The sequence below is a fragment of the Phyllostomus discolor genome, chromosome 4, assembly GCF_004126475.2.
Source record: "Phyllostomus discolor isolate MPI-MPIP mPhyDis1 chromosome 4, mPhyDis1.pri.v3, whole genome shotgun sequence".
Taxonomy (NCBI): Eukaryota; Metazoa; Chordata; class Mammalia; order Chiroptera; family Phyllostomidae; genus Phyllostomus; species Phyllostomus discolor.
The window spans coordinates 115,376,797-115,403,151 of NC_040906.2; the positions used below are offsets into that span (position 1 = coordinate 115,376,797).

The 26,355-nt window shown below is 46.8% G+C and overlaps 1 protein-coding gene across 9 annotated transcripts in view; it reads right to left on the reverse strand.

Annotated features, from left to right (window-relative positions):
* Positions 1 to 22,694, reverse strand: part of TRERF1 (transcriptional regulating factor 1) — a 201,763-nt gene extending 179,069 nt beyond the window's left edge. For 5 of the 9 annotated variants that reach the window (XM_036025041.1, XM_036025040.1, XM_036025039.1 and 2 more), the window contains exons 1-2: positions 22,151 to 22,350; positions 21,645 to 21,726 (exon numbers count right to left, since the gene is read on the reverse strand). The gene's annotated coding sequence lies outside the window, so the exon portion shown is untranslated. The other 4 variants (XM_036025037.1, XM_036025035.1, XM_036025036.1 and 1 more) reach the window with 4 other exon arrangements.
* Between the last annotated feature and the right edge of the window lie 3,661 nt (positions 22,695 to 26,355).

The window sequence follows — 26,355 nt, forward strand, 5'->3', positions numbered from 1 at the left end:
AATTCTCACACTGAACTCCATCCCAGAAAAATGCTGGACCCAAAAAGGAAGGTGGGCAGGAAGATGAAGAGAAGAATGGGTGCCAGGAACACTGGACAGAGAGGGATGGAGCTACACACGGAACGGTACAGCAAGCTCCTCGTCCACTCCCTGCAACTTACTAGGTCCACAGCGCCAGGACGTAATCTCTTCAATCCCTGCTGCCCTGTGGCTGGCCTGACAAGTCCAACCAGCAGATGAGTCCTCTCTCTTGACTCTATACCCTAATGTTAAGTGGAACCGGGAAACAAAATACTACTTTGCTCTTACTTTCTAAACTGCAAAGGCAGGGGCTCAGCTAACATTAACCACTCAAATCAGAGATGGAAGCAGAAAGTCCCTTGTCATTAAATCCACATCAGGGATCATCAACAGATAAACTACACGCCACCAGGTAACCTTACCTGGTCAATCTATAAGAAAGCTGCCACCACACAGCCCCAGTCCCAACTGCAACTTCTGACCCTGGCACCTCTGACCCCAAACTGCCCCCACGCTCACACTCATCCCCCAGCAACCACACAGCAGAGGAGGAAAATGACACCCAAATAAGGAAAGACTGGGAAAGCCCTGGAATAAACTACTGTAAAATTGGCAGAAAGGACGTAATAAACTAAAACAATTAGCTCAAGGTGGTACACTGTAGTAGCTAAAACCTTGGGCTCTACAGCCAGAACACAAGGCACTCTCTGCATTAGGACAAGTGTGTGACCTTGGACAATTACCCATCTGACCTTGGACCAGTTATCTACCCTCTTATGCCACAGATTCTTCATCCTTAAAACCAGGATCATCATTAGTACCTGTGTCCCAGGGCTCTTAGGAGAATTAAAGTTTGTAGAATAAAGCACATAGAAGAATGTCTGGGCCCTGGCTGGTATAGCTCAGTGGACTGACCGTGGGCCTGTGAACCAAAGTGTCGCTGGTTTGATTCCCAGTCAGGGCATGTGCCTGGGTTGCAGGCCAGGTCCTAAGTGGGGAGCACTTGAGAGGCAACCACACATTGATGTTTCTCTCCCTCTCTTTCTCCTTCCCTTCCCCTCTCTCTAAAAATAAATAAATAAAATCTTTAAAAAAAATGTCTGGCACATAGTAAGCATTACATGAATTTTTCAAAGAGAGAAAAACACTTTTTTAAAAGGAAAGCTTTTTTCTGAAACATCTAAGAAAAGGTCTACAGTTTTATTTATGTATATGACATATGCATGAAAACAATCACTACTGATTAATATTTCCAACTCTGAAAGTCCTATTCTATCCTTTTAAAATATTAATAAAATGCTTCGCACAAAGACACTTACTGCATTATTTAGAAAAGTAAGTTATGGGAAATGACCTAAAAATCTGACAATAAAAGAATGGTTGAGTAGATTATGAAAGTCATAAGAAAGGGTTTTGTGCAGATATTAAAAATCACCAAATAAAGAAATTTTAAAGACATGAAAAACGCCTATGAGTCAAATAATAAAAGACATAGAATTAGACTTCACTTGCAGCTATTATGACAAAGCAGCTATTAAACTAACTGGACTTCTATAGAGAACGACAGTAAAAGGCGGATGAAATACCAAACAGTAATGGTGACCACCACCGTGTGAAGGTGTGGGAGCACAACAAGACGGCTGGGACTTGAGGGACCAGGCTCCTAGGGCACAGGTGGCAAACACAAGGCCCGCGGGCCACTCCACCTGGTTCCTTGCCCCTCGTTAAGGAGTCAGTTACATGTATGCAGCTCTAAAATTACATTCGGCCCTTTGAAGGCAACCGGAAGGCTCATGTGGCCCCTGTGAAAATGAGTTTCACACCCCTGTGAGGAAAGGAAGCTCAGAGAGGCTGTGTTGGTGGCTAGTGTTTCCCCTCGGGACATTTTCCTATCTGGCAGAAGAAAGGAGTAAATTAAAGCTTGCAGCAGCTTTCTTCCTGGACTGAGAAAATTAAAAACTGGGGTTCAGGGCTACACAGACATCCAAGATTTGACAGGCCATGACACCAGAGAAACGTGAACAGCACGGAGTGGGGCCCAGTGCTCTGCAGTTTCCCCGCAAGGTGTCTGCCGACACCTACGCCGTGTGTGCAGAGGGCTGGACTCTGGCATCCAAACAGAAAGAGGCTGTTAAAAGACGAAACAGTGATGCAGAGATTGGGGTTTCAGAGAAACAAAACTTGGTCATCCGGGCCTCCAAATAGGAAGGACCCTAACAAACACCCGCTCTGTAAGTAAGCATGAATTGGAAACAGATCGGCCTTCACTGAATCCAGGTGATGCACCATCTTGAGCCTCTACATTTTCCACATGAAATGCCCAGCACTCAAACAAAAATGAGCAAGTATGCCTTGACTGGTGTTGATCAGTGGGCTGGGTGTTGTCCCACAAACTGAAAGATCGCTGGTTTGATTCCTGGTCGGGGCACATGCCAGGGTTGTAGGCCAGATCCCCAGCTGGGGGCGTGCAAGAGGCAGCTGATCAGTGTTCCTCCTGCACATCGACGTTTCTCTCCCTGTCTTTCTCCCTTCCTTCCCCTTGCTCTTTAAAAAAATCCAGATCCCCTCATTCTTTAAAAAAAAGTCCAAGTATACCAGCAAATAGGTAGAAAGGAACACTAGAAAAGCGCAATCATGAAAAACAATCCCCTTGATAAAAGGATGGATAAATAAGACGTGGCACATATATACAATGAAATATTACTCAGCCATAAGGAGAACAAAATCTTGCCCTTTGTGATATGGATGGACCTAGAGGGTATTATGCTAACTGAAGGACAGAAGGACAAATAGCATATTATTTTACTTAGGAGTCTAAAAAACAAAATAAATTTAAAAAATAATAAACTCATAAATACAGAGAACAAATTGATGGCTGCCAGATGGGAGGGGGTGGGGGCATTGGCAAAAACAGTAAAGGAGATGAAGGACAAACTGCAGTTACAAAATTAGTCAAGGGAAAGCGAAGTTCAACGCAGAGAATATAGTCAGTAACACTATAATAACTGTGTGTGGTGCTGGATCCGCACCAGACTCACGAAGCTCACTCTGTAAGTTATATGAATGTCTGATCGCTATGTCGCATACCTGAAACTAATACAGTGTTGTATGCCAACCATAGTTTTCTAAAAAATTTTAAGTAAAAGAAACCCCAAAAAAGAAAATCCATCCACTCAAGTTTTATTATAAATATAAATATATTTCTATTTTAAATGTATAAATATTATATATTATTTATAATAAAGTATTTACAATTTTTAAAAAAATTAAAAATTGAGCACATGGGCCTCACCAGCTTGGCTCAGTAGGTTGGGTGTCATCCCTCAAAGCAAAAGGTCACCAGTTCGACTCCCGGTCAGGGCACATGATTGGGTTGTAGGCCAGGTCCCCTACTGGGGGCATGTGAGAAGCAACTGATCAATGTTTCTCTCACACGTTGAATTTTCTCTACCTCTCTTTCTCCCTTCTTTCCCTTTCCTCTAGAAATAAATAAAATCTTTTTTAAAAATTAAAAAAAGTAAGCCCTGACTGGCATGGCTCAGTGGATTGAGCACCGGCCTGCAAACTGGAAGGTCACCAGTTCGATTCCGAGTCAGGGCCCATGCCTGGGTTGCAGCCAGGTCCCCAGTTGGGAGCATGTGAGTGGCAACTGATGGACTCTCACACATCGATGTTTCTCTCTCCCCTTCCCTTTTCTCTGAAATAAATTAATTTTTGAAACTTTTTACACTGTGCCTCCTTGCACAACCCAAAGAACAACAACAATTTAAAAACAAAAAAACAACCAGAACTGACAGAAAATCAAACTGTATGGAAGTACGACAACCAAGGAGTTAAAGAAGACACATTCATCCACACCAGTAGGAGGGGCAGAGTCCAGTGGCTGGGTGGAGAGGGGTTGTGGCAAGGCAGCGGCTGGCAGACCCAGCGAGGTGGCGGATTGTAAAACCGGGCCTGTAAGGCTGCAGCTGGCTGGCAAGGCTGCCTCTGGCAGACCAGGTGGTCTCACATTTGCGTGCAGATAAACCAGGCAAAACAAAGGGGGAGCAGGATGGCCCACACAACCCGGGGTCCCAGCGCCAGGAAATAAAGCTTCAAACCACTCACTGAAAACACCTGTGGGGGGTTGCGGCGGCAGCAGGAGAAACTCCCAGCCTCACAGGAGAGTTCACTGGAGGGACCCACAGGCTCCTAGAACATATACAAACCCACCCACCCAGGAATCAGCACCAGAAGGGCCCAATTTGTTTGTGGGAAGCAGGGAAAGTGGCTGAAATCCAGCAGCAAGAGGAGCTAGCGCCATTATTCCCTCTCAGACCCCTGCCCCGTGTACAGTGTCACAACACAGCAACTGGGGTGCCCCGCCCCAGTGAACACCTAAGACTCTGCCCCTCACTACGTAACAGGCACATCAAGAAAAAAAAAAAAGGCCCAAATGGAAGAACAGATCTTCAAAGGTCCAGAAACAATACTACTAGGCAATAAAGAGGTAGCCAACCTATCACATGCACAGTTAAAAACACTGGTAATCAGGATGCTCACAGGATTGGTTGAATTTGGTCGAAAATTAGATGAAAAAACAAAGGCTACACTAAGTGAAATAAAGGAAAATGTACAGGGAATCAATAGTGATGGGAAGGAAACTGGGACTCAAATGAACAGGGTGGACCAGAAGGAAGAAACATCCAACCAAAAAAGAAGGAAGAAACAAGAATTCAAAAAAAATGAGGAGAGGCTTAGGAACCTCCAGGACATTTTTAAATGTTCCACCATCGAATTATAGGGGTACCAGAAGAAGAGGAAGAGCAACAAGTGGGAAAGTTATTGGAACAAATAATAAAGGATAACTTCCCCAATCTGGCAAAGGAAACAGACTTTCAGGAAGTCCAGGAAGCTCAGACAGTCCCAAAGAAGTTGGACCCAAGGACGAACACACCAAGGCACATTATAATTACACTACCCAAGATGAAAATGAAGGAGAGAATCCTACAAGCAGCAAGAGATAAGGAGGCAGTTACCTACAAAGGAGTTCCCATCAGACTGTCAACTGATTTCTCAGAAGAGACCTTACAGGCAAAAAGGGGCTGGAAAGAAATATTCTAAGTCCTGAAAGGCAAGGACATACATTCAAGATTGCTCTATCCAGGAAAGCTATCATTTAGAATGGAAGGGCAGAAAAAGTGCTTCCCAGATAAGGTCAAGTTAAAGGAGTTCATCATCACCAAGTCCTTATTATATGAAATGTTAAAGGGACTTATCTAAGAAAAAAAGGATAAAAAGTATGAACAGTAAAATGACAACAAACTCAGAGTTATTAAGGACCACACCTAAAAAACAAACTAAACAAACAACTAGAACAGGAACAGAACCACAGAAATGGAGATCACATGGAGAGTTATCAGCAGGGGAGTGGGAGGAGGAGAGGGGGAAATGATACAGAGAATAAGTACTATAAATGGTAGGTAGAAAATAGACAGGGGGAGGGCAAGAATAGTATGGGAAATGTAGAAGCCAAAGAACTTGTATGTATGACCCATGGACATAAACTAAAGGGGGGAGGCGGGAGGGAGATGTAGGTGGGAGGGCGTGTGCAGGGAAGAGGGGAATAAAGGGGGCAACATGGGACAACTGTAATAGCATAATCAATAAAATATATTATTAAATATATATTTTTTAAATATTTAAAAAAATAAAAAGAACTGAATATATGGGTTTGACAACATGTGAGAACAGGAGAAGAGATGACTGGTGAACTGGAAGACAGGTCAGCAGAAAAAACTCATACTGAAGCACAGAAAATACAAAAATGAGCTTCAGAGACACATAGGATGAGTAGGAATCTAAGAAAAGGAGGGAAATAATGGGGCAAAAACAATATTTGAAGAGAACTGCCCAAGAATTTTCTAAAACTGACCAAAAAAAATCAAATCAAGCTATGCATTCTGGAAGCTCTCCAAAGACCCTGGAGAATACATACAAAGAGAACCACACTTAGGCACATCATAGTAAAACTACTAAAACACAAAACTAAACAGAACAAATACATTCTTGTCAAAGGAACCACAATAAAACTGACAGGTGACTTTTTAATAGACATGAAGGAAGCCAGAAAACAATGGAATATCTTTAAAGGATTAAATAAAAAAGAAAGACAAGCTAGAACTCTCTGCCCCGTGAAAATACCCTGCAAATAAGAAGGTGTTCAGACAAAAGCTGAGTGAACTGTGACAGCAGCAGACACCCTCCACCACATGGGGAGGCACGCACACACACACACACAACCACACAGAATTCCAAGCAGAAGGTAATCCATCTGAGAGAAGAGCTGAGCGCGATTCTACAGGAAGAAACAAAGAACATCAAAGAGAGTAAATACATGGATTAATCTGTTATTATTGATTTTTTAAAATACTGTCTTGCCCTGGCTGGTATGGCTCAGTGGACTGAGTGCTGACCTGTGAACCAAAAGGTCTCTGGTTTGATTCCCAGTTGGGGCACATGCCTGGGTTGTGGGCCAGATCCCCAGTGGGGGGCAAGCAAAAGGAAACCACACTGATGCTTCTCTCCTTCTCTTTCTCCATCCCCCGCAAAAAATAAATAAAATCTTTTTTTAAGATTTTATTTATTTATTTTTAGAGAGGGAAGGGAGGGAGAAAGAGAGAGAGAGAAACATCAATGTGCGGTTGCTAGGGGCCGTGGCCTGCAACCCAGGCATGTCCCCTGACTGGGAATCGAACCTGCGATGTTTTGGTTTGCAGCCCATGCTCAATCCACTGAGCTACACCAGTGAGGGCTCATAAAATCTTTAAAAAGTAAACAAAAAAACCACTGTCTTGTGGGATTTAATAAACAGGATGGGGCAAAAGTGGATTTACAGTTGTTTGTATGGAAAATAACATAATAATTAATAAATTATAACACAAGAATAAACTGTGTTTTGTGTACTTACAACTGTAAATCTACTCTAAAAGCAACTTTTGCCCCACCCTGTACAGAGAGAGAATTAAAACCCAAGACCTCAAAAGGCATTAGGACATAAAAGCAGTCTAAGTGTTGTGGGAAGCTTGCATCGTCCAGGAAATGGTTAAAGTATTGATTTAAGGTAGGCTCTAAAAAACAAAATATAGAATCACACAAAGCATCCTACCATGCAAATATATATGTATATATAAAAAATACTAGAAAGAAACACACCGCTTTGTAAAGCAGAGGGTCTATCAAGTTGATAAAGTGGTGACTGATATTAATTTTCTTTATACTCCTCAGCATTTTCAGTAGAACAACTTTTTCTTGGTACTTAAATTCATATAAAACTATGACCGTATTTTCTTATACTTGAGGGAGCTAAAAGTAGCCTTCATTTTCTTATAAAGTTTCAAAACGAACAAATTCCTAGAAAATTGGACAGAAAACCTGTAATTCTGCAGCCAATTATAGGCAACATTTGTTCGTGTGAGTGAGAATGCTTTCGTCTGCCAACACAGACAGACCAGGTATCAGTCACATCCTGTGCCCCAGACAGGGACGGGTGCTCACCCGGGAGGCTCGCTCACTCTGAGTGGTGTGAGAGAGGTACTCCTTAAGTCCTCTTTCCATAAACACGAGGAAGTTCTCACTCAGCAGAAAGAATCACTTCTGATAGTAATTCTGGTCATCTGCATAGTCTTTCCATAAGAGAAATCCAAAGACCTTGCTAAATTAACAAATAACAGTCATCATGCAAGAGACATCTGCACTCCACCTTGCAGTAAGAAAAAATGGAGGCCCAGAGAATTAATGTGACTTATTTTTTTTTTATTTTTATTGATTCTACAGAGAGGGCAATGGGGGGAGAAAGAGAGGGCGAGAAACGCTGACCAGTCCCCTCTTGCACACACCCCAACTGGAGACCAAACCTGCAACCAAGACATGTGCCCCGACCGGGAATCAAACCTGTGACCCTTAGGTTTGCCAAGCAAGCCACACCGGCCAAGGCTAATGTGTCTTATTTAGAAGGTAATCCATGTGACACAAGAATTACTATTTTTAAGAAACAATGATATCAGGGCCAATGAAGTGAGGTGAGTACTCTCAAATGCTCAGTTTGAATACAAATTAATTTTTAAACTTTGTGAGGAACAATTAGGAAATATTATCGAGAACCTTACAAATGCCTCCTCTCTTTAACATAGGAATTCTTTCCAGGAATTTATCTTAAGAAAATAACCTGAGAGATGATCAAAGATTTATGTACCTGAATGTTCATCAAAGCATTATTTACAATGGTCAAAAATGATAAGCTAAATTTCAATAACAGAGACTAAAAAGATAGTATGGAATCCAGTACCTGGTACACAGTAGGTGCTCCACAAATACTCATTAAACATGGAATCTATTTGAGAGGACGCTAAACAACTATTTAAGGAAAATAGTTTCTAAGAAACATTTAATGAGCACTATATTAAAGCACACTCAAAATAATCCTAATATGATTTTAAAGCAGAATATTATAGCAAATGTTTCTTACTACCCGCAAGGTGCTCCCCAACTGTTTTACCTGCCTCGCCTCGCTTCTCCCCTGAGCGCCACAGGTCAGTGTCAGGGTTTCCAAGGAGTGAAGGCTCCTGGATGCGAACCCCGACAGCCTGACTCCAGACTATACTGCCTAGAAAAAGTTCTGGAAGGAAATTATTAAGATGTTAACAGGAAGGAATTAAACACTATTTTTATTTTCTTCCTTATACCTGTCAGTATTTTCCAATTTCTCTACAATTACTGTGTACCGTTTGTAGTCTCCCTCCCCAAAAGAAGGTTTTATAAACTGTTCTCACTTACCATTTACACAATTTCAGTGAAAAAAAAGTCTTAGCTCTAATGAAGCTCTGAATCACGTCTCCTCCAGGCCTTAAAAGCAGGAGAGAAGACTGTAAATCTGAGCCATGCCTCCCGACCAGGGACAGGGGATGGATGGGCCAAAAGTCTGCTCAACAGACCGTGGAGTGCCCATGACTTCCAGTCCACAAACCCGTGCCACCGTCTGGCTTACGAAGTGCTGAGTTTTAGGCGTATTCTGCCATCAACCTTCCCAATGACCTATTCACATAGATGTGACCATTTCAGGAAAGAGAGGTTTAGGGAGGTGAAGTGACTTTCCCAAGGTCATGCAGGGCACTCCAGCTCTGGCCAGAGGCCTGTGTACCATGAGGCCCAGCCCCCAGCCGTTCCCCCAAACCATGCGGAACAACCGGGGTGGAGCCGAGGGCAGGTTCAGGCCCGAGCACTTCTGGACGTGAACAATGGTGATTGTATGACCCGCACACACATCCTGCCCCAAATGCAAACACAGCGCCGGCACCCAGCCCTCACAGAACTTTGCCCCTTCGGAAAACAATTATGCAGAAGAGTCAAGAATATGGCTTTATAGTTCTCAAAGCACGTTTGCATCTTTTATCTCCTTTCCCTCTCAGAAGAACGTGTTTCAGCCAGTAAAGAAAGCAAAGGAACTGAGGATAGGGAAGAAGAGGCTCTGAGAATTTGACTGCTGCCCAGTAACACCCTCAGAGGGTCGGTGTGGTCCTCTTGAACCATATTATGAGTCATATTTCTGAACAAAATTCAGGCCATGCTGACGGGCAGGGCTAGATGGCAGGCAGGATAAGAAAGAGGGGAAAAAAGCACCTGCTTTTACAGTCACCCAGGTCTGGTTCCTGGGTTTAAAGCCCTGCTCTGCAATTTCCTAGTCACGAGACCTGGAGTAACCTTCTTCATCCTCAGCTGTATAATGGGGGCAATAACACCTTATTCGTGGACTTGCTTTCAGGATTAAATGAGGTAAAATACAGGGGTGAGCAAAAGTAAATTTACAGTTGTGAGTACGCAAAACAGAGTTTATTCTTGTATTATTATTTATTAATTGATTATTGTATTATTTACTGTTACTAACCTACCCCTGTATGTGAAGTGATGGTGCATTTCTGTACGTAGTAGGTGGCTGTTATATTTTGAAATGTGTTGTATCCTCAAAGGCGCACCATGGCCAGTACACACTGCCTCACCTTCCTAAAGAAAACAATCCTCTTACGCTTCTCTAAATTTTGCCATCTTGGTTCCTTCTTAGCTATCTCAAACAGTCTAGATTGATCGCATTACTTCCCAGACTCCTCTTCAGAATTCTACAAGCTTCTTAACTTTAAGCCCCTGAAAGTGTCCTCAGAGAAGAACCTGGCACCGGGTGACAAAGACAAAGGGCCGAACCCCCGCCTCTGCTCAGATTCCATCGTAAGGGTTAGAAATGGGACGACATGGAGTAAGACGTAACCTGAAGGGAAAAGCACAGGTAAGGACAGAGGAGGGGGGCAAGAGGGCAGCAGGCTGACAAAGAGTGGAAACGGAAGGTCACCGAGCACTGGCCCAGGGTCTCAAAGAGCAAAGGGACACAGAAGAAATCAAAGAGAATTCTTTCCATAGTAGCCCTTAGAAACCGCAAAGAGCATCCAAAATGGAGAGAAACAGAAGGAGGTCCTGACTTGGCCAGACGGTCTTGCTACTCTTTCAACATCCCTGCCACAGCCTAGGCATCCAGACCCTCTTTCCCCTGTGTTGCTCCCACTTTCCTAACTGATCTCTTGACCTACAAGCTCAGCGACTCCAGCCTGTCCCCCACACCTCTAGGAGTAATCTTGCCAATACATAAATCTGACTTGATCCCATTCCCCCACAAACCCTTCCTCACTAAAACCCTTCAGCGACTCCCACTGCCTACAGGGTCAAGACCAAGTTCCATAATGTGGTACCAGGTCCTCCCTGCCCAACCCCTGCTTACCTCTCCAGCCCCAACACCTGTAACAGTCACTGAGAACTTCCCATGTGCCAAGCCCCAGCTGGGTACTGGGGACACAATGATACACAGGACACAGCACAGGGATGAACAAGACCTTACTTATACCCTTAAGAAGCTAAAAGTCCCGTTGGGGAGACAGATGCAGCGAGGGACTGTTGCAATGCAGGTGGACGGTGGGAAGGAAGCCCGGCTGGGGTGTTAGGGCAAGCCTCTGGAGGAGGGGGCAGTGAGCCAGGTGAGGGGTGAAGGAGCAAACATGCCATGCAGAAGAAACCTAGGAGCAAAGGCGGGGGGTTGGGTTTTTTTTTGTTTGTTTGTTTGTTTTATTGTTGTTCAAATACAGTTTTCTGCCTTTTACTCCCATCCCAAGCCACCCCCTCCCCAGGAGCAAAGCTGGTGAGCAGCACGAGCTAACAGAACTTTCTGCACAAGTGGAAATGTTCTCTATGTTTTACAAAAGGGTAGTCACTAGGCACATGTAACTACTGAGCACTTGACATACGGTTAGTACAACTGGGGAGCATACCTGCCCATGCTATTTAATTTCTAATTATTTTCCATTTAAATAGCCATGCATGACTAATGGCTACCATAGTGGACAGCACAGTTTTAGAGCATTAAACCAAAGGTGATAGGAAATAAAGTTAGATAGGTAAGCTTTGAAGTGACGTTTCAGTCAGGGCAGACTGCATGTGGCTTCCTATACTCGTCCTGCTATCTGCTGCTCGCCCCCCGCCACCACACCCACCCCCCACACCTGGCAAGCCTTCACAAAACAGGCACAAGGCCACCAGGCTCCACCTCTCCACGGAGACCTCCCTACAAAGACCTCCCTGGCTGTTCTACACAGTCTCTTGCCCTTGCTGCTTCTGAAATGTCTTTTTCTAGGCAGGCATCACCATGTATCATATTTCTACATTCTCATAACCATCTTCCACTGGCCTCTGAGTTCTGTGTCTTATTTGTCCTGGTATTTCCAGCCACTGAACAATCTTGGCACATGGGAGGCTCTCAATAAATGCTTGATGAACAACTTGTCAGCAAAGTCAGAGAAACCTGGTAGAGATGGGGGCCGGGCACTCACCTCTTCTAACAACGGTGCAAGTCCTTAACCTTGACCTTCCTTAGAACAACAGCTCAGGATGAGTCCTCATGAACATTCCTAGCACTCTACCCATAACTGTCCCCAGCAGGCCTTGCAGTTGCTGCCTTTTCCCCAGGTTCCTAGAATCTAGAGGCCTGAACAGCAGAGGTGACTAGCCAGTTTTTAAAGGCAGCGTAGGCTCATGATCAGGAGCCAGCCTTTGGAGTTAGTCCTGGGTCTGGAGACCAGCTCCACAACTCAGCACCTGCATGTTCTTCAGTGGCTGCTGAAATGCCCAGAGTTCCAGTTTTCTCCAGTGCAAAGTGGGCATCACCTCTGCCTCTTACAATTGTCGGGGAGATGAATGAATGACTGACACATCTGCACAGGCCCAGGCACCTAGTAAGCTCTCTATAATAAACAGTAGTAAGAGATGTGAAACCCTCATTTGGGTACCCCCACAGCATATGCAAATTCCTGAGCCCCTAAATAGCCGCTTCTTGGTGCTCTCTGGATGCAGGGTATATAATCCAATCTCTGACTCACCCTGTGTTGCCAAAATTCTTCTCGAGTTCCCAGGAGAAAATTTATTTTCTTTCCTTCTAACTTTAAAAATTAAACAGTCCTTCCAGCATTGTGGGGTGGCAGGGGTGAGGAAGGAGCCCATGAAATCCAACAAGCAGCTATGAAAAGGCTACAAACCGATGGGAGAAAGAAAGGAGAAGGCAGCTGGAGGGGGTGAGCAGGGGGGATGGAGACAATCCCCTGAGTTTCTGCCATTATTGAATACCCCAACTCTCAAAGCGGCCAGGCAGCCTCCTCCTCCACGTGGGCTAAGCTCCGTTAATGAGAAAGCGGTGCTCTGCCTACATTACCACAATAATGATTTCCCCCTTGCATTTTTACATGCCCTCCGCTTTATCATAGCAGAAGTAGACATATATTTTCAATAAATCCCTTCTCCCCTGCCTCCTCCCCAACTCGAGCTCTCCCAGTAAAAGCTGTTCTCCCCGTGCCCTCCCCCAACGCAATTCCCAACCCCGGAGCACAATGAGTTCCACTAATCAAAACAGAAAGAAAAAGAAAAATGGAAAAATCACAGCTGCTGAAAAACAGCATTCGCTACAAGTCAAAGCCCTCCACATTTTTTCTGCACGCAGCATTTACTTCTTCAAGGACACAGCACCCCTCCCCTATCAGAAATCTTATGTAGAGTTGCTCAAAGGGGAGGGAGGAGGGGGCGGGCGAAGAAATCTAATATTCACTCTCTTTCCTATTTTGACTAAGCCAGCACAGACAGAAATATAGATAAGGTCTTGAATAACTGATTTAACAAAATGTCACTTATTAAAAGGGATGGGGGATGGGGCCGCATTTGCATTTGAGAGCTCAGTTAAACCAACCCAGCTAAAGGCAGTGAGGCCAAGAAAGCAAGAAGGAAGGAAACATTTCTCTCGTCTGGTCTCCTTCAGCGGCTGCAGGAACTGACTCTGGTGGCAGAGAGGCCTGGATTTCTCCTCCAACAAAACCCGGTAGGGAGAAAACCAAAGGCAAAACAAAAATAAACAAACAAACAACAGCTGATTCTTAAATAAGTAAGCATTTACACTGTACTAACTACTGCCAGGCTTGTTCTGGGGACTGGGGGCACAAAATGAATGACTCAGTTCTGCTCTCCCCAGGGCAGTCTGGAAGGGGTGGAAGACACGCCCAGTGCTAACTCTGACACCAGCACCAGGGGCTGCAGGAGCCCAGCTGCACCCCTGCAGACCACCCCACAGCCCCGACCCACAGCCAGGCACGCAGCACCCTCAGACTTCAGGGATGAGCGTCGGTGCAGGAGACTGTATGAATTCCACACTGGTTTCTAAAGCAGCTCAGATAGATGCTTCAAAAGGAAAGAGGCCCCTAAATGTCCTACCTACCGTGGCTCCCCATGAAAACCCCTTGGCTAGCATGTGTTCCCCCAGTTAAAAAAGGGAAGTGGACAAGTCCCAGTACTTGACCACCAGCCTCAATTCCCGGGATCCTTCAGTTAAATTTTAAGGGAGCTTGGTAGCTCCTATTGTGATGACAACAGAGGGAATTAAAACCCCCTGGCACCAAATCCATCTTTTTCTCTCTCTTCCTTTTAAAACATGTTTCAAAGATGTTAGGTTGCAGGCAATCTCCCAAAGATGAGGAGAGGCGCCCAGAGCAGCCTTTGTTTTGACGAAGACCCCTGAGGCCCTCGAGCAGCTTTCCAAGGTAGCCAAATGCCCAAACCCAGTTATGTCCAAACCCGAGTCTGCAGACGAAGGACCACACTATCCAGAAATGACCACAGACTGCCCCGGTTCCACCACACTGAGGGGCCCCGCAGAGGGACGGGCTTGAGAGCAGGAGGCTGATGGAGAACAGCCCTGTGATTTGTTAAAGTCAAGTTTTGGCTTTAATTATGAGTCAGGCTTAAAGCCGTGTGCTCCAGAATGAGCCAGACGACTCAAGTTTTTAAAAATGTAATGCCCCAAACATGTTTAAATCATCTGACTATTTCCAACTAAGGTCACTGGAGTTGTAAGCCTGAAATCCCCAGATGAAGGTCTTGGTTTCCATGATCTTTTGCATACATTCTGTCACATTCTTGTCTAATACTGCGTAGCATTATCCATTTGAAAGGTGACAAAATTTGCAGACCATTCAAATTCTGGCATTAAACTGGGGCTTTGAATGCTGGCTGGTCATGTGACTCCAGGTTAATAACTCATTTGTATTTTGTTTCAATTCTAGTTCTTGAGCCTCATTTTCCCCAGCTTTAAAATGAGAATATCGACCTCCTATGGTTGTGGCAAGACACAGATAAAATAGGACAAGCCAAAGAGTCTTTGGACCAAAAAAATGCTAGATACACACTAGTTATTTCAATGACGGCATCCATTTCCTCCCTCTCTGATTTTTCGTTGATTATTTTCCCCTCTCTATGAAACCAGGTTGATATCGGTTCCACCGATCTCTCAGAACCGACGACTTGTATTTATTACACAAATACAAGAAGCCTCATTATCCACAGGTGTGCAAAATCTGACTAACCGCTGAATCTAGGCAAGGGGTACAAGGGAGTTCATTACACCGTCTGCCTGCTTTTTTGAGTATGTTTAAACATTTTTCATGATAAAAATTAATGTAGAAAGAAAGAAAAAGAGCTTCACTCTACTAAGCAGATGCCAGGGGTCTGATTAGTGAAAATCATGGGATATTTTTTAAAACTGGAAATGACTTGCCAGCATACACATAAGACTAAGGGCTGAAGAACTGTTTCTCAGTAGACTCAGTTCTACACAAGTCTTCATTTGCAAAACAAATGCCGAATGTAAATGAAGACTGTTAAGATGACTGAGGTGGGGGGGGCGGGGCAGGATTTGACAACAGTTGTTTTCTTGGGTAGGTTCAAGGTTCTCCTGTACCCACTTCACAAATCAGGTCACTTTGGCCCTTTGGGTGGACGATTCTCAAATCCTAAATATGGAATCAGAGTTGGAACCTCCACTACCTAGCATTTCACCACCAGCATTCTGATGCCTGCCTTCCAACAGGAAGATCAGTTTCCCTAAAGGGATCACAGAGGACTTGGAAGCCCCAAATAGAAAGTGGCTTCAAGGAGGGAACATCAGTGGAAATGGGCACGGTGAACAGTTTTTAGTAGAAGCTTTGGGAAATTAAGGGAAGTGTTCCACTGGTTGTCAGGTTTTTATATCTGAAAATAAGATCTGGCTGAAGATCAATTCACCTCACCGCTGCCTATTACAGTTTACATAGCACTTTCCGTGCATTATCTGATTCCATCCTCACAGGTCTGAGAGGAGAGGCGACAGATGGCTTCACCCTCTTTTTGCACATGTGGGGACAGGCTCAGAGGCTGACCTGTCCAGAGCCAAAGACAGAGCTGGACCCCAACCCAGGTTTTCTGTCTCTCTCCTCACCCACCCACCTCCCATGCAAACCCCAAGGCTGGCCACGGAGGCTGGCAGTCTACGGCATCTTTCTGTGAAAGGCAGCCGGAAGGAGAGGCAGACCTCTGCCTTCTTTTTTTTTTTTTTTTTTTTTTTGGAGGTTCTTGTTCAAAACATATGACATAGTGCCCACCAACTTTTGAACAAGGTTGAAAATCACAGATGTCTTTTTCCAATCATAGTTTTCAAATAAATCTAATGTAAGGCCCAAATTACTTTATCTGATGCCTCTTTCCCAAGCGAAAGAATCTGCTCTTTCCTCTGTACTGCTCAGTAATGCAGTCAAATGTTCAAAAAAAAAAAATGCAGTACAATTTTCTGATGCAGTCTTAACCCTTGCAGGCTCCAGTTGGAGTCAAATACTGAGCCCAAAGTGCTTCCCATGGAGGGTGTGTGGCCTCAGCCTAGAGAGGCAGAGCACCTCAGAGCCCAGGCATGGCTCCCTCACCTTCCCCTTACCAGCACCTACACTCTGGACCCAAGCAAGAAGTGTCTTTCCTCCAGGAAAGGCCAGATCTTCCCCCACAGACCTCCAGGGCTTTTACTCAGGTGGCCCAACCCACTGCTCTTGTCAACCACTCCTTCTCCACTGACCTCCACATCAGCACACAGATACACCACCAGCATCCCTCCCCTTTACCACATGTCCTTCCAGCTCCTGTTCCATTCCTCAGCCCCCCTTCTTGGCCAGGCTTTGCCCAAAAGTGGTCTACACATGCTATTACCAGTTCCTTACCTCCTATTCCCCCACCAACGCCCTCCAGTCTTGCTCCTACCCAATCCATTGATGGCTCCACTGGGACTGTTTTTTTCCCAAGTTGCCAGTGGCTTCCATTTTGCCAAATCCATTGGTGATTTTTCTGGCCTCATCACATGCACCCACATACCCATTGCCTTTTCCCTCCAGGCTCCTTAGGACATGTTCTCCAGTCTCCTGGATTAAAATACCACCCCTTGACTGACCATCCCCACATTTTCATCCTTTGCCCACCAGTCCTCTGGCACCAAATGCCAGATGCTGTATCAGACTGCTTGCCTAATGTCTCTACGTTGAGTCGAACATGCACCCAAACTCAAAGGAGTCCCAACTGAAACAGTGTGGCTGTGATTCCGCTCCCTTTGCTCTCCCTCCTCCCCATCTCAGCAGAGAGCACCACCCACCTACTCAACTTCTCAAGCCAGAAACCTGTTACCTGACAGTCTTCCTCCCTACCCCCCACCCAACCCATCGCTGAGCCAGACCCATTCTACCTCTAAGGCTCGCCTCACACCCACCTGCTTCCCTCCATTCACCTTCTGTCACCTCCTCACCTGGCCAGTTCCAACTGCCACACTACTGTGCTCCCCAGTTCCACACCTGCCCCTCTCCACCAATGTATTAGTTAGAGGCTGTCACTTCTCACTGCAAGTTTCAATGGTTTCCCACTACACTTCAAAGGAAACCCAAACCTTTTCAAGGCCCCCAGAGCCCTGCATGATCAATCACCTCCTGTGCCCACTCCCTCCCTATTCTCTACCTTTGCCTCTTGTCAGGTGCCCCCCAAACCAAAGCGCTTCCACCACGACTCTCCTCTGCCTGCTGCCCTCTGCCTCCCCCCACCCCATGCCCAGGGAGGCTTCTCTAGGCCACTTTAGCTAAGTCAGTCCAGGTCACTGCTCCCTAGGATTTCATCAGAGCGTTTATCACATTTTGCAACATATATTTCTTTACATGTCAACCTCCCCTCTGGACTGTAAACTAGGGTTGGGGTGGGGGATAGGCAGAGGGAGATTATGTCTGTTTGAATTATCAACATATTCCCAGAGCCTAACCTCCGTGCCTAGCAAACAGGGCTGACCAATAAGCAGCTGCTGAATGCACAAGTGAGTAAACCAGGGCCAGTCATGGCAGGAAAGTAACTGTTAGCAGCTATGAGCCTAGAGTTACCACTGCCATTTAGGCACACGAGCTCTTTTTTCCCCCTTCCTCTCTCTAAAAAAAAAAAAAAAAAAAAAGTGTTAATGCTGCCAAACCAAAAGCCCAATAGCTCAGCACATCCCAACCATTCTCAGCTTGTTGTCTTCCATGAAGAAAAGGCAAAACTCATCAAATGGATGCTTTAGTGAACCCAAATTAACCAGCAGACCCTATAAACAGATGCCCAGAGAACTTGAAAATTCTTATAAAACATCACAGGACTTTTGGTTGTGTATTTAATTTAACCCAGGGGAAAAAAAAAGATTAAGAGAGCCCTGGAATCAAACTCATGCTACCGAGCCTACATTATTCCTCAAAACGCCACAGTACCCGTGTGGAGAAGCCTCCCCAGGACAAGAGCCAGCCGCTCTTGTCACCCTCTCCCCACAAGAGAAAGCAACTGTTTAATTTCCCCTTTATTTTATTGGCTCGCCTTAAACATGCACATTCAGAAATATTAGTACTAATCCTCAAGATCCTAATCCTCTCTCTCTCCTAAATTACAGTTTTATGAAGTCAGAAATAAAATGAGCTGAATCCAACTGCTCTTAGAGCAGGACAATCAGCACAGGCTTGTCCCGCCTGAGGTCTGGGCCACTCGTCTCGGTCAGTCAATGTTCAAAGTCAGTACAAACACCAAGAGCTTTTTCCCAAAAATGCCCACAGTAAAATACGAAATGTCCCAGAGGCAACAGTAATACAATATCATTACCATTAACACAATAGCAAATATACAAGCAAATTCCAATTACCCTCGTGTGAATTTTTTTTCCCCAGAGAATAGGTAAAGCCCCACTAGGCTTTCCAGTACTGCTCAATGAATCTTAGACTTGACCAAGCGTAATTAGACAGGTGAACCAGCTGGCTGCAGGGGAAACTTCCGAGATGAACTGAAATTATTTTTGGTGCCTGGGATTATGTGCCATTCTGTGTGAGCACATATAATTGGGTTTCAACCATGCACTTTTTTCCCCAAGACTCTGGCAGGCTTTCATAAGTATCTCCTTGCCATGATAGTCAAGATTACCAGGTCACTCAGAAGTCTTTTTTGGAATGCCAAGGTACCAATCCACTCTCTCCGTGAGAAGACAAAAACAGAAGTTAATCAACTTGCCCAAGTCTGTGAAGCAATTTGGCCGTTGGCCCAGGAAGACACTGTCGAGACCTCTGGAGAACCTCTCTCCACGAGACCGAGTCATAGGATGTCAGACATGGATGGAACTCATGGATCAAACTGTGCATTTTTAATTAAAAAAAAAAAAACCCGAAGCCCAGAAATGCTAGAAACTGGTACCCTCCCCGTTTCTCAGTGACATTTTCCCCTTGGTTTGACCATCAAACCACCTTGAAAAGTTCTGTCACTTTACAAATACCATAAACTTGAGCCAACTACTGAATGCAAAACAATGTTAACACTTTCTGATTAATCAACTTTATGGAGAATCCTTATACTCCCCACCCCCACCCTCCAAAAAACAATGCTTTTGATTACTGTGACCAGCCCAACCATCAAACATTGAGAAAATGAATACGATAAATAAGCTTTGTTTTTGTAACCACACATTTTATTATATAAGCAGCAGTCCCCTCATTTATAATTAATGCTCCTACCCCAACAAAAACCACAGGCCCAAGCAGGTTAAAGGAAGCAAAACTGAGCACTTTCCACACAGTTCATAGAACAACTGTTTTCACAGCAAGCTCACATAAATGCTATGTGATATTAACACATGCCTGCGATGTGGAAGCCTGCTTACCAAGCTGTGAAAAGACTCATGTTTACTATGGAACCTGTAAAATTAATCTTCTCATGCCCATAAAGCAGACGGGAAACGCTCTTTTTTGAGATGTCAAGCTGGCTTCTCAACAAACCTTCGGCAAAAACGGACATGCCCAAAAGGGCGGGGCCCAAAGAGGTGTGTCGCTCCCAGTATCAATTCCTATAAATCAAACCCTGGCAGTCACCACAACATGTTTAAAAGAATGAATTATGATTCATGGGCCTTCAAACCTTTATTACCACAAGAACATCCCAGCAGAAGAGAAAAAAAAAGCTGCTGGCTTGATTAATGGCCAAAGCAAGACAATAAAATAAATCTCATAAATATAAGGGGAAAAAAACTGAATGACTGCTCTTGGCTCCGAGGGTGAGCATGTCAATAATTCCACTGTCCTAGGATAAACACACGTAGAGATTCTGTTTACCTTCCCAGCACATACCATGACCAGGCACAGATTTCAAGCAGGGAAAAAATAATAGCTAATTTGTTTAACCAATGCCTAGGTAGGAACATTTGATAAGTGGCAGTAATATTTAATTCCCAACCAACTCCACTCTCAAGCTACCAAATATCAAATTCTCAATCTGGAAATCTGATGACAGGAAGGAAAGAAAGAATGCACTGTCCATCAGTAATGTGTAGAGAAATATTTTTAAACCCATTTTTTCTCCCACCAGAATTGAGCCTAGCTACAGAACTGCAGAAAGCGTAACCAACTTCAGTTAACCGCACTGCCTAGTGTTTACTCCCTGCCCCTACTAAAACATGTTGGGTTTAAACCTCGGGTGCTAAAATTATCCTGGCAAAGTTAAAACTCTCCGCATAATCCAGATACCTGACAGCCAAAACTTACAACCCATCTGCAGAAACCAGCAGGCTGAGGACCAGGAAAACAGGCAGGGAGAAGCAAAGACTGCTGGTTAACTAGTTAACCACGGAGTACTTCTGCTTGTTATCCTTCCAGTGGGCACAAAACCACATCATCTGTGACCAGACTGCTTTCTTGAAACAGCCTAATGATGCAGAAGGTTGGTACCAAGTGGGACAACTGGAAACTCCTTTTTTAAAGCTCTGCTCCAAGGCCTGCTAAAAAAGTGCACCCGGTCGGCTTTCAGAAGGCATTTTTTGAAAGAACTCTTCAGCTATCCCTGGATCATCATTCCTAAGCATCACTTCCATACACTTCACAAGACAGCCCAAGCCATGTTAGCAACCGACTTCAACACTTAACGTTCACTTGCCAAAGCCGCGTCTAGTCTGGGAAGAGTTTCCACAAAGCTGGCTCTAGCAGGCCAGTCGAAAGCACACGGAGGAACCAGAAGTCATTTTCTTTTAACCTAAGGATGGCAGGCGCACATGCTCCAGCCCAGTGCTGACCAGAGGCTGCCCACCAGGTGCTCTCGGCCTCAGCCAGTGAATGGGTGGTTTTGTGTTGTTTTCTAATATCTATTTCTTCAGACCACCAGCAGCAACTTCCCAGTCCTCCAAACTGAAGTTTATTGAGACTGGAGGGGCAGGTATACCCTCTCACATACTCTCCCATCTGGGTGGCCACTTTAACTTCTGGGGGTACCCAGCCCCCAAAACAGCCTTACAGGAGCATATACAGACACATATGCATCATGTCAAAAACCCCAAAAGGCACATCCCTAGGGTCCTGCGGTTTCTTGGCTGGAAGAATGAAGGCTTTATAACATCACAACCTTCAAGTGCAAGCCCCACCACCACCCTTTAAGCCAGGTCTGCCAATTTTAGCGCCCATCGCACCCCTCCCCCTTTGCTGGGATGCCGTGGAGCTCCGAGAGGAAAGAGTGAAGAAGGGAAGCAGAGAGAAGGCCCTAGTTATATAGTGAAAGTAAAGAAGTGGGGGAACATTTTTCCTTTTTGCCCCCCCCCCACTTTGTCCCTTCCCCTCCCCCCACCCCGCGTCTTCTCACGGAGCATCCCCCAACTAATTTTTTTTTAAATGAAACTTAATAAGGTTCTTGCCTACCTTGGCTGTTTCTGCAACAAGTGCATGGGCAATCCGACAAGACCAGTCTCCGCTTGGGGGGTGAGATGAGGGGCAAGCAGAGCTGATGGAGTAATTTCAATATTAATTTATATCACAGCCGCCTCCTAGAAGCGCTACTCACTTACAGTACTGCCATCAGCCTGTAAACAAATATCGCTCCGCCAGGAAACATACTCCCCAGATGCAAGCCCCTCTCCCCAGCAGGGAACCTGGCCCTTCGCCCCCCACCCCACCCCCACCCAACAGCGTGCTCCCCCAGCACCAGTAGGAAGCTCTGGGTTCCCAAAGCACCAAACCACCACCTCCGCCACCACCCTAGCAAGAAACTTACTCGGTCCGTCTAGCCTCCACCCTCCGTTCAGGAAATCTACTCTCCATATGCATTCAGCCTCCCCGCAGGAAATCTGCTCCCCCCTCCCCCCTTCTATATACATGCACCCCTCCCTCTCCTCCTCCCCACGCGCCCTCCCCGGTCAGAAACTTACTAGCGAGCAAGCGTGCAGGCTCTCCCGATCCTGGAAACTTACTCCCAGATATAGTGCCCGCCAGCCCCCTTCCCGGCCCTGCTACCCTTCCTGCCCTCCGCCACAAGCAACTCCAAACTCTCCGCATCCAGCCACTCTCCCTCCCCGGTGGAAATTGCAGCGCGGGGCCGCGCGCGTGCATCCACCCTCCCCTTCAGGAAACTTACTCCCCATCTGCATGCACCGCCTCTCAGCCATCGCTTAGAGGGAAGGGGGTGTGCTAAGAAGACAGAAATACATATGTATCTCTTGCCCCTCCCCCGGCCGCAGCCCACTCGGGGCCGAGCCGCGGTAACCTGGCCTTACCTTTTGCATTGCTCCCCATCCTCGCCCCTCCCTTAACCCTCCTTATCCGCTCCCCGAAGCCCCCCCTTTTTTTCACCCTTTACCCACCCCTAGCAACCGTTCCCAAGCTCCTCTCGGTCTTTTTTTTTTTTTAATCCAGGATGCAAATTCCTCCCCTGTCAGCAAATCGACTGTCAAATAATTTTCTTGCTAAAGGAGAAAGGCGGAGTGGGGGGGGGGGGGGGAAAAGCAAAAAGGGGGGGGGGGGGGGGGGAAGGGAGAGAGGGGGACAGAATAGGGGAGAGATATCCCTCCGCAGAGCCGGGTCTGGCCGCGGGCGGGGAAGCAGGAAGTAAGGTGTCCAGAGCCGCGGCCGGCGGGTGCTACGCCTCGGCCCCCGCCCGCGCCCGGTGTCCCACGGGGCCCCTCGCTTTGGCTGGCGCTGGCCGCCCGACGCATTGTTCGCAGTCTTCCCGGCGTTGCGCTGCCGACCTTATTTGTTTGCTCTGCATGTGCTGTGAGGTTGCACCTTTTGTAGGCTGGCGAGACTCTGGAAGAGGATGGGGCGGGGGGCGCGGACCGAGTTGCGGCCCCGCGTGGGACCTGTCAGCTAGCAGAGGTGTGGCAGACTCTCCGCGGTGGCCGGAAAATCGAGGCCCAGGAGAAGGCTGCGTGGCCGGGAAGCTGCCGCCTTAGACCCGGACCAGTGCAGGAGTGCTTCCTGCGTAGCCGTCCCGGTTATTGTAACGCGCTTTGCAATCTAACGATTTGGGCTTGGGGTTTATTTGTTAAAGCGGTTGCAAAGATACCGAAGTCTAGATGACCTGGGGGTAGACGGTCTGCACCCTCCCAATCCCCACCCTGCACCCCGGCCTCTGTGGGGCAGGGAGAGAGGCCGGGACTCCGGAGAAGGGGCTGGAGGTTCGCGCAGCGCGCGACTCCAACCCTCCGCCCCGATGGGGGCGGGGAGCGAGTGCCGCAGGCGGCTCTGGAAATGCAGCTCTCAGGGGAGGGGTCTCCACCTCTGCGGCGCAGCAGGCCGAGGAGGGTGGTTGCCTAGGAGAAGGGCCGGGCTGGGCAGCGGAGGGGAGGGGGCGCGGGTGCTGTCGCAGAGCGCGCTCGCCCCTCCTCGCGCGCCATAACTGTGGAACGTGGTGCCGGGGAGGAGGGACGGCCGCTGGAGGCCGCCCGGGGCTGCTCGGCATTGGTGCAGAAACCCGAGCCGGGAGTCGCTCCTCGCGCTGCCTGCTCCTCCTCCTCTGCGGGGGAAACCACTGCACCCAAACCGAGAGCAGCTGCGAGCAGGGGGCAGGGCGCAGGCTGAAAGGCGAGCCTGGGGTTCAAACCTCGGCGGCGCCGACAGGGCGGGAACGGGGCAGTCCCCAGGTCCCCCGAAGGCTCGGCCGCCTGTTGGTCCAGCCTCAGACCCCAGTATTTCCAGGTGTCTCTCATGGTCCGAGGAAATGTAAACCAAAGATGGTTCGGCTCTACAGACCACCTCGAGAAGGTTCGAAGCATCTAGCTCATCGAGGGCACACGACAGCGAGTCTTTTTTGCTCTAGGGAAAGTTAAACCATGCTTTTTTGCAGTAAGGGGAGATCGTTGCGCCCTTTCCACCAAATGTCACGCAGGATAAATAAGGTGCTGCCGCTACCCAGACCTTCACCACTGTCCCCCACCCTACCCCCACTCGGCGCTGGGTGTGGACGGGGCGGGGAAAGGCTATACTGGAGCTTAAAGCATGAGGTCATGGACGGAGGAGGCTGCTGCCAAAAGCGGCGGAGGTTTCTGTGTATTTTGAGGGGTAACGGTTCTCCATCTTCAGCAGCGATGAGTTCTTCTGCATAACCCTACCAATTCTGGAGCACCTGGACCAGAGAGTCCTCGAAAGAGGAGAGGGCTCTGGGCTATTTTGCTAATTGAGAGTTTGGCCTGCGCCCAGCCCCCTTTGGGGCCCTTCCACACAAGCAAAGAAAGTCGAGGGACTGTGCACTGTGTCGCGGGGACTGAGAAAGTCTCAGATGCTCGGTCCCCGCCCCCCTTTACTCAGCCGCGGGTCATCTTCTAAACCGAACTGCTTTCTGCGACAGCCTCCTGGCCCCCTGCGACCCATTCTTCCAGAGTGGCTACAGGGGTCTTTCTGAAACTCCTGACTACATTCCTCCAAACCCCTCCCAACTGCTCTTAGAATAAAGCCAAGCCATGAAGCCCCGGTTTGATTTCGCCTCTACAGACCTCTCCACTCTCACAGCTCCTCCTCCTTTACTGTAAGCCAGTCGTGCTTCTTTGTTCTGTGGCTGGGGGTGGGGTAGGGGACGCTTACCCTTCTCCCTCCACCTCTTTTTATTGTACTAACTCCTGCTGGACCTTCTAGACTCGACTCAACTGTCACTACCTCCAAGAAGCCTTCCTGAGGATACAATCATCTCTAACTCCCTCAGAGAAAAAAAACCCACCCTAGACCTCCCGGCTGTGGTCGGAACTGGCCTCAGGGGCAGCCCTCTTCCTAGCGAAGGAGGAATAGCCAAGCTGGAGCGCCATCACTGCTTGGGGGCCTGACCGCCTCGGAAGAAATTGGCCGGGACGGAACCTCAAAACACCCTGTTTCCTCAAGAGACCTGGAAAGAGCAGCGGACCGCCCAGAAACCTCAGCCCCTCCACCTCCCACCCCCAGCACACACCCACACCCTTAATGCCAGGAGAGAGCTTTTAATCTAAAGTTCCTCCCGCGCACAGATAAAGAACCTGAAGCTGCGAGGGAGTAAGTGAAGTGCCCGAGGTCAAGGCGGAAATTCACACCCTGCTCTTTCCTGCTCCTAAACCTGAAGCCGCAGTGAAGGAAGGATTTGAGATTGGGGACTCAAGTGATAGTCGCTACACAATCCAGGATGCTTGTATCACCTTCGTAGGACCCCTACATGATTGGCCCACTGCCAACAGAGAGGTAGTATGCATATTGGTTAGCTGTGCAGCCTCTGACCTTGGGCAAATTACTTAATCTTACTTAGTTCTGTTTCTTGGATTGTAAAGTCGGTATAATGGTACCTACATTGTAGTGTTATGAGGTTTGAATTAGTATATGTAAAGACCTTAGGACAGTGTCTAGGCAGGTTCTTGATTATTTGTGAGTGGGGTCATTGCCCTCTCCCAGGGACTCTAGAAAAGTAGGTCTCCGGAGTCTTAACTGATTTAAGCATCAAAAATGGCCTTAAAACCTGGGAAATGCACAGGCAACCCATATAAAGACCTTATTTAGCCAAAAGATTCAGCCCTTGACAATGCAGATGCTTCAAGACCATCAAAGGGGTGAATAATCCCAAATCTGTGACTACTGGTTGTAAACTCTTAAAATGAGTGTCAGAAGGAGGATAGCTGAAATTAAAATATTGCCTTGGGTCTTTGAAATCCCAATCAAGCTCCAATTGTTCCAGTCCTGGTACAAGTATTTACTGCCTTGTATGACCAAAGCCCTCCTAGAGCTGCAAAAATATAAGGGAATTATTATTATTGTTATCATCATCATTATTATTATTAGATCCTAACCTTCCCATTTGTAGCACTTATCCCCATGGTAAAAGAGGTTTTTTAAATGCAGTTCATTTTTCGGAGTAGGTTTAATGCATTCACATGATTCCAAATTCAAATAAACATTGAGAAGCTCCCTCCCACACTCTCTGTTGCCCACCAGTTTTCCTTCTGTGGGGGCAACGAGAGTTAGCCTTCTAAAGACATGCTTAATTGTATTCCAGCTGAGGCCTCCAGAACTCCTTGGAAGCCTATTTAATACTTTATGTCTAGGGTTCCCTTCTCCAACCCATGTAAAATCATCACCCTAATCCCACCCTTCCCAACCCTTCAGCCTCAATCCTAAACAGGTTGTA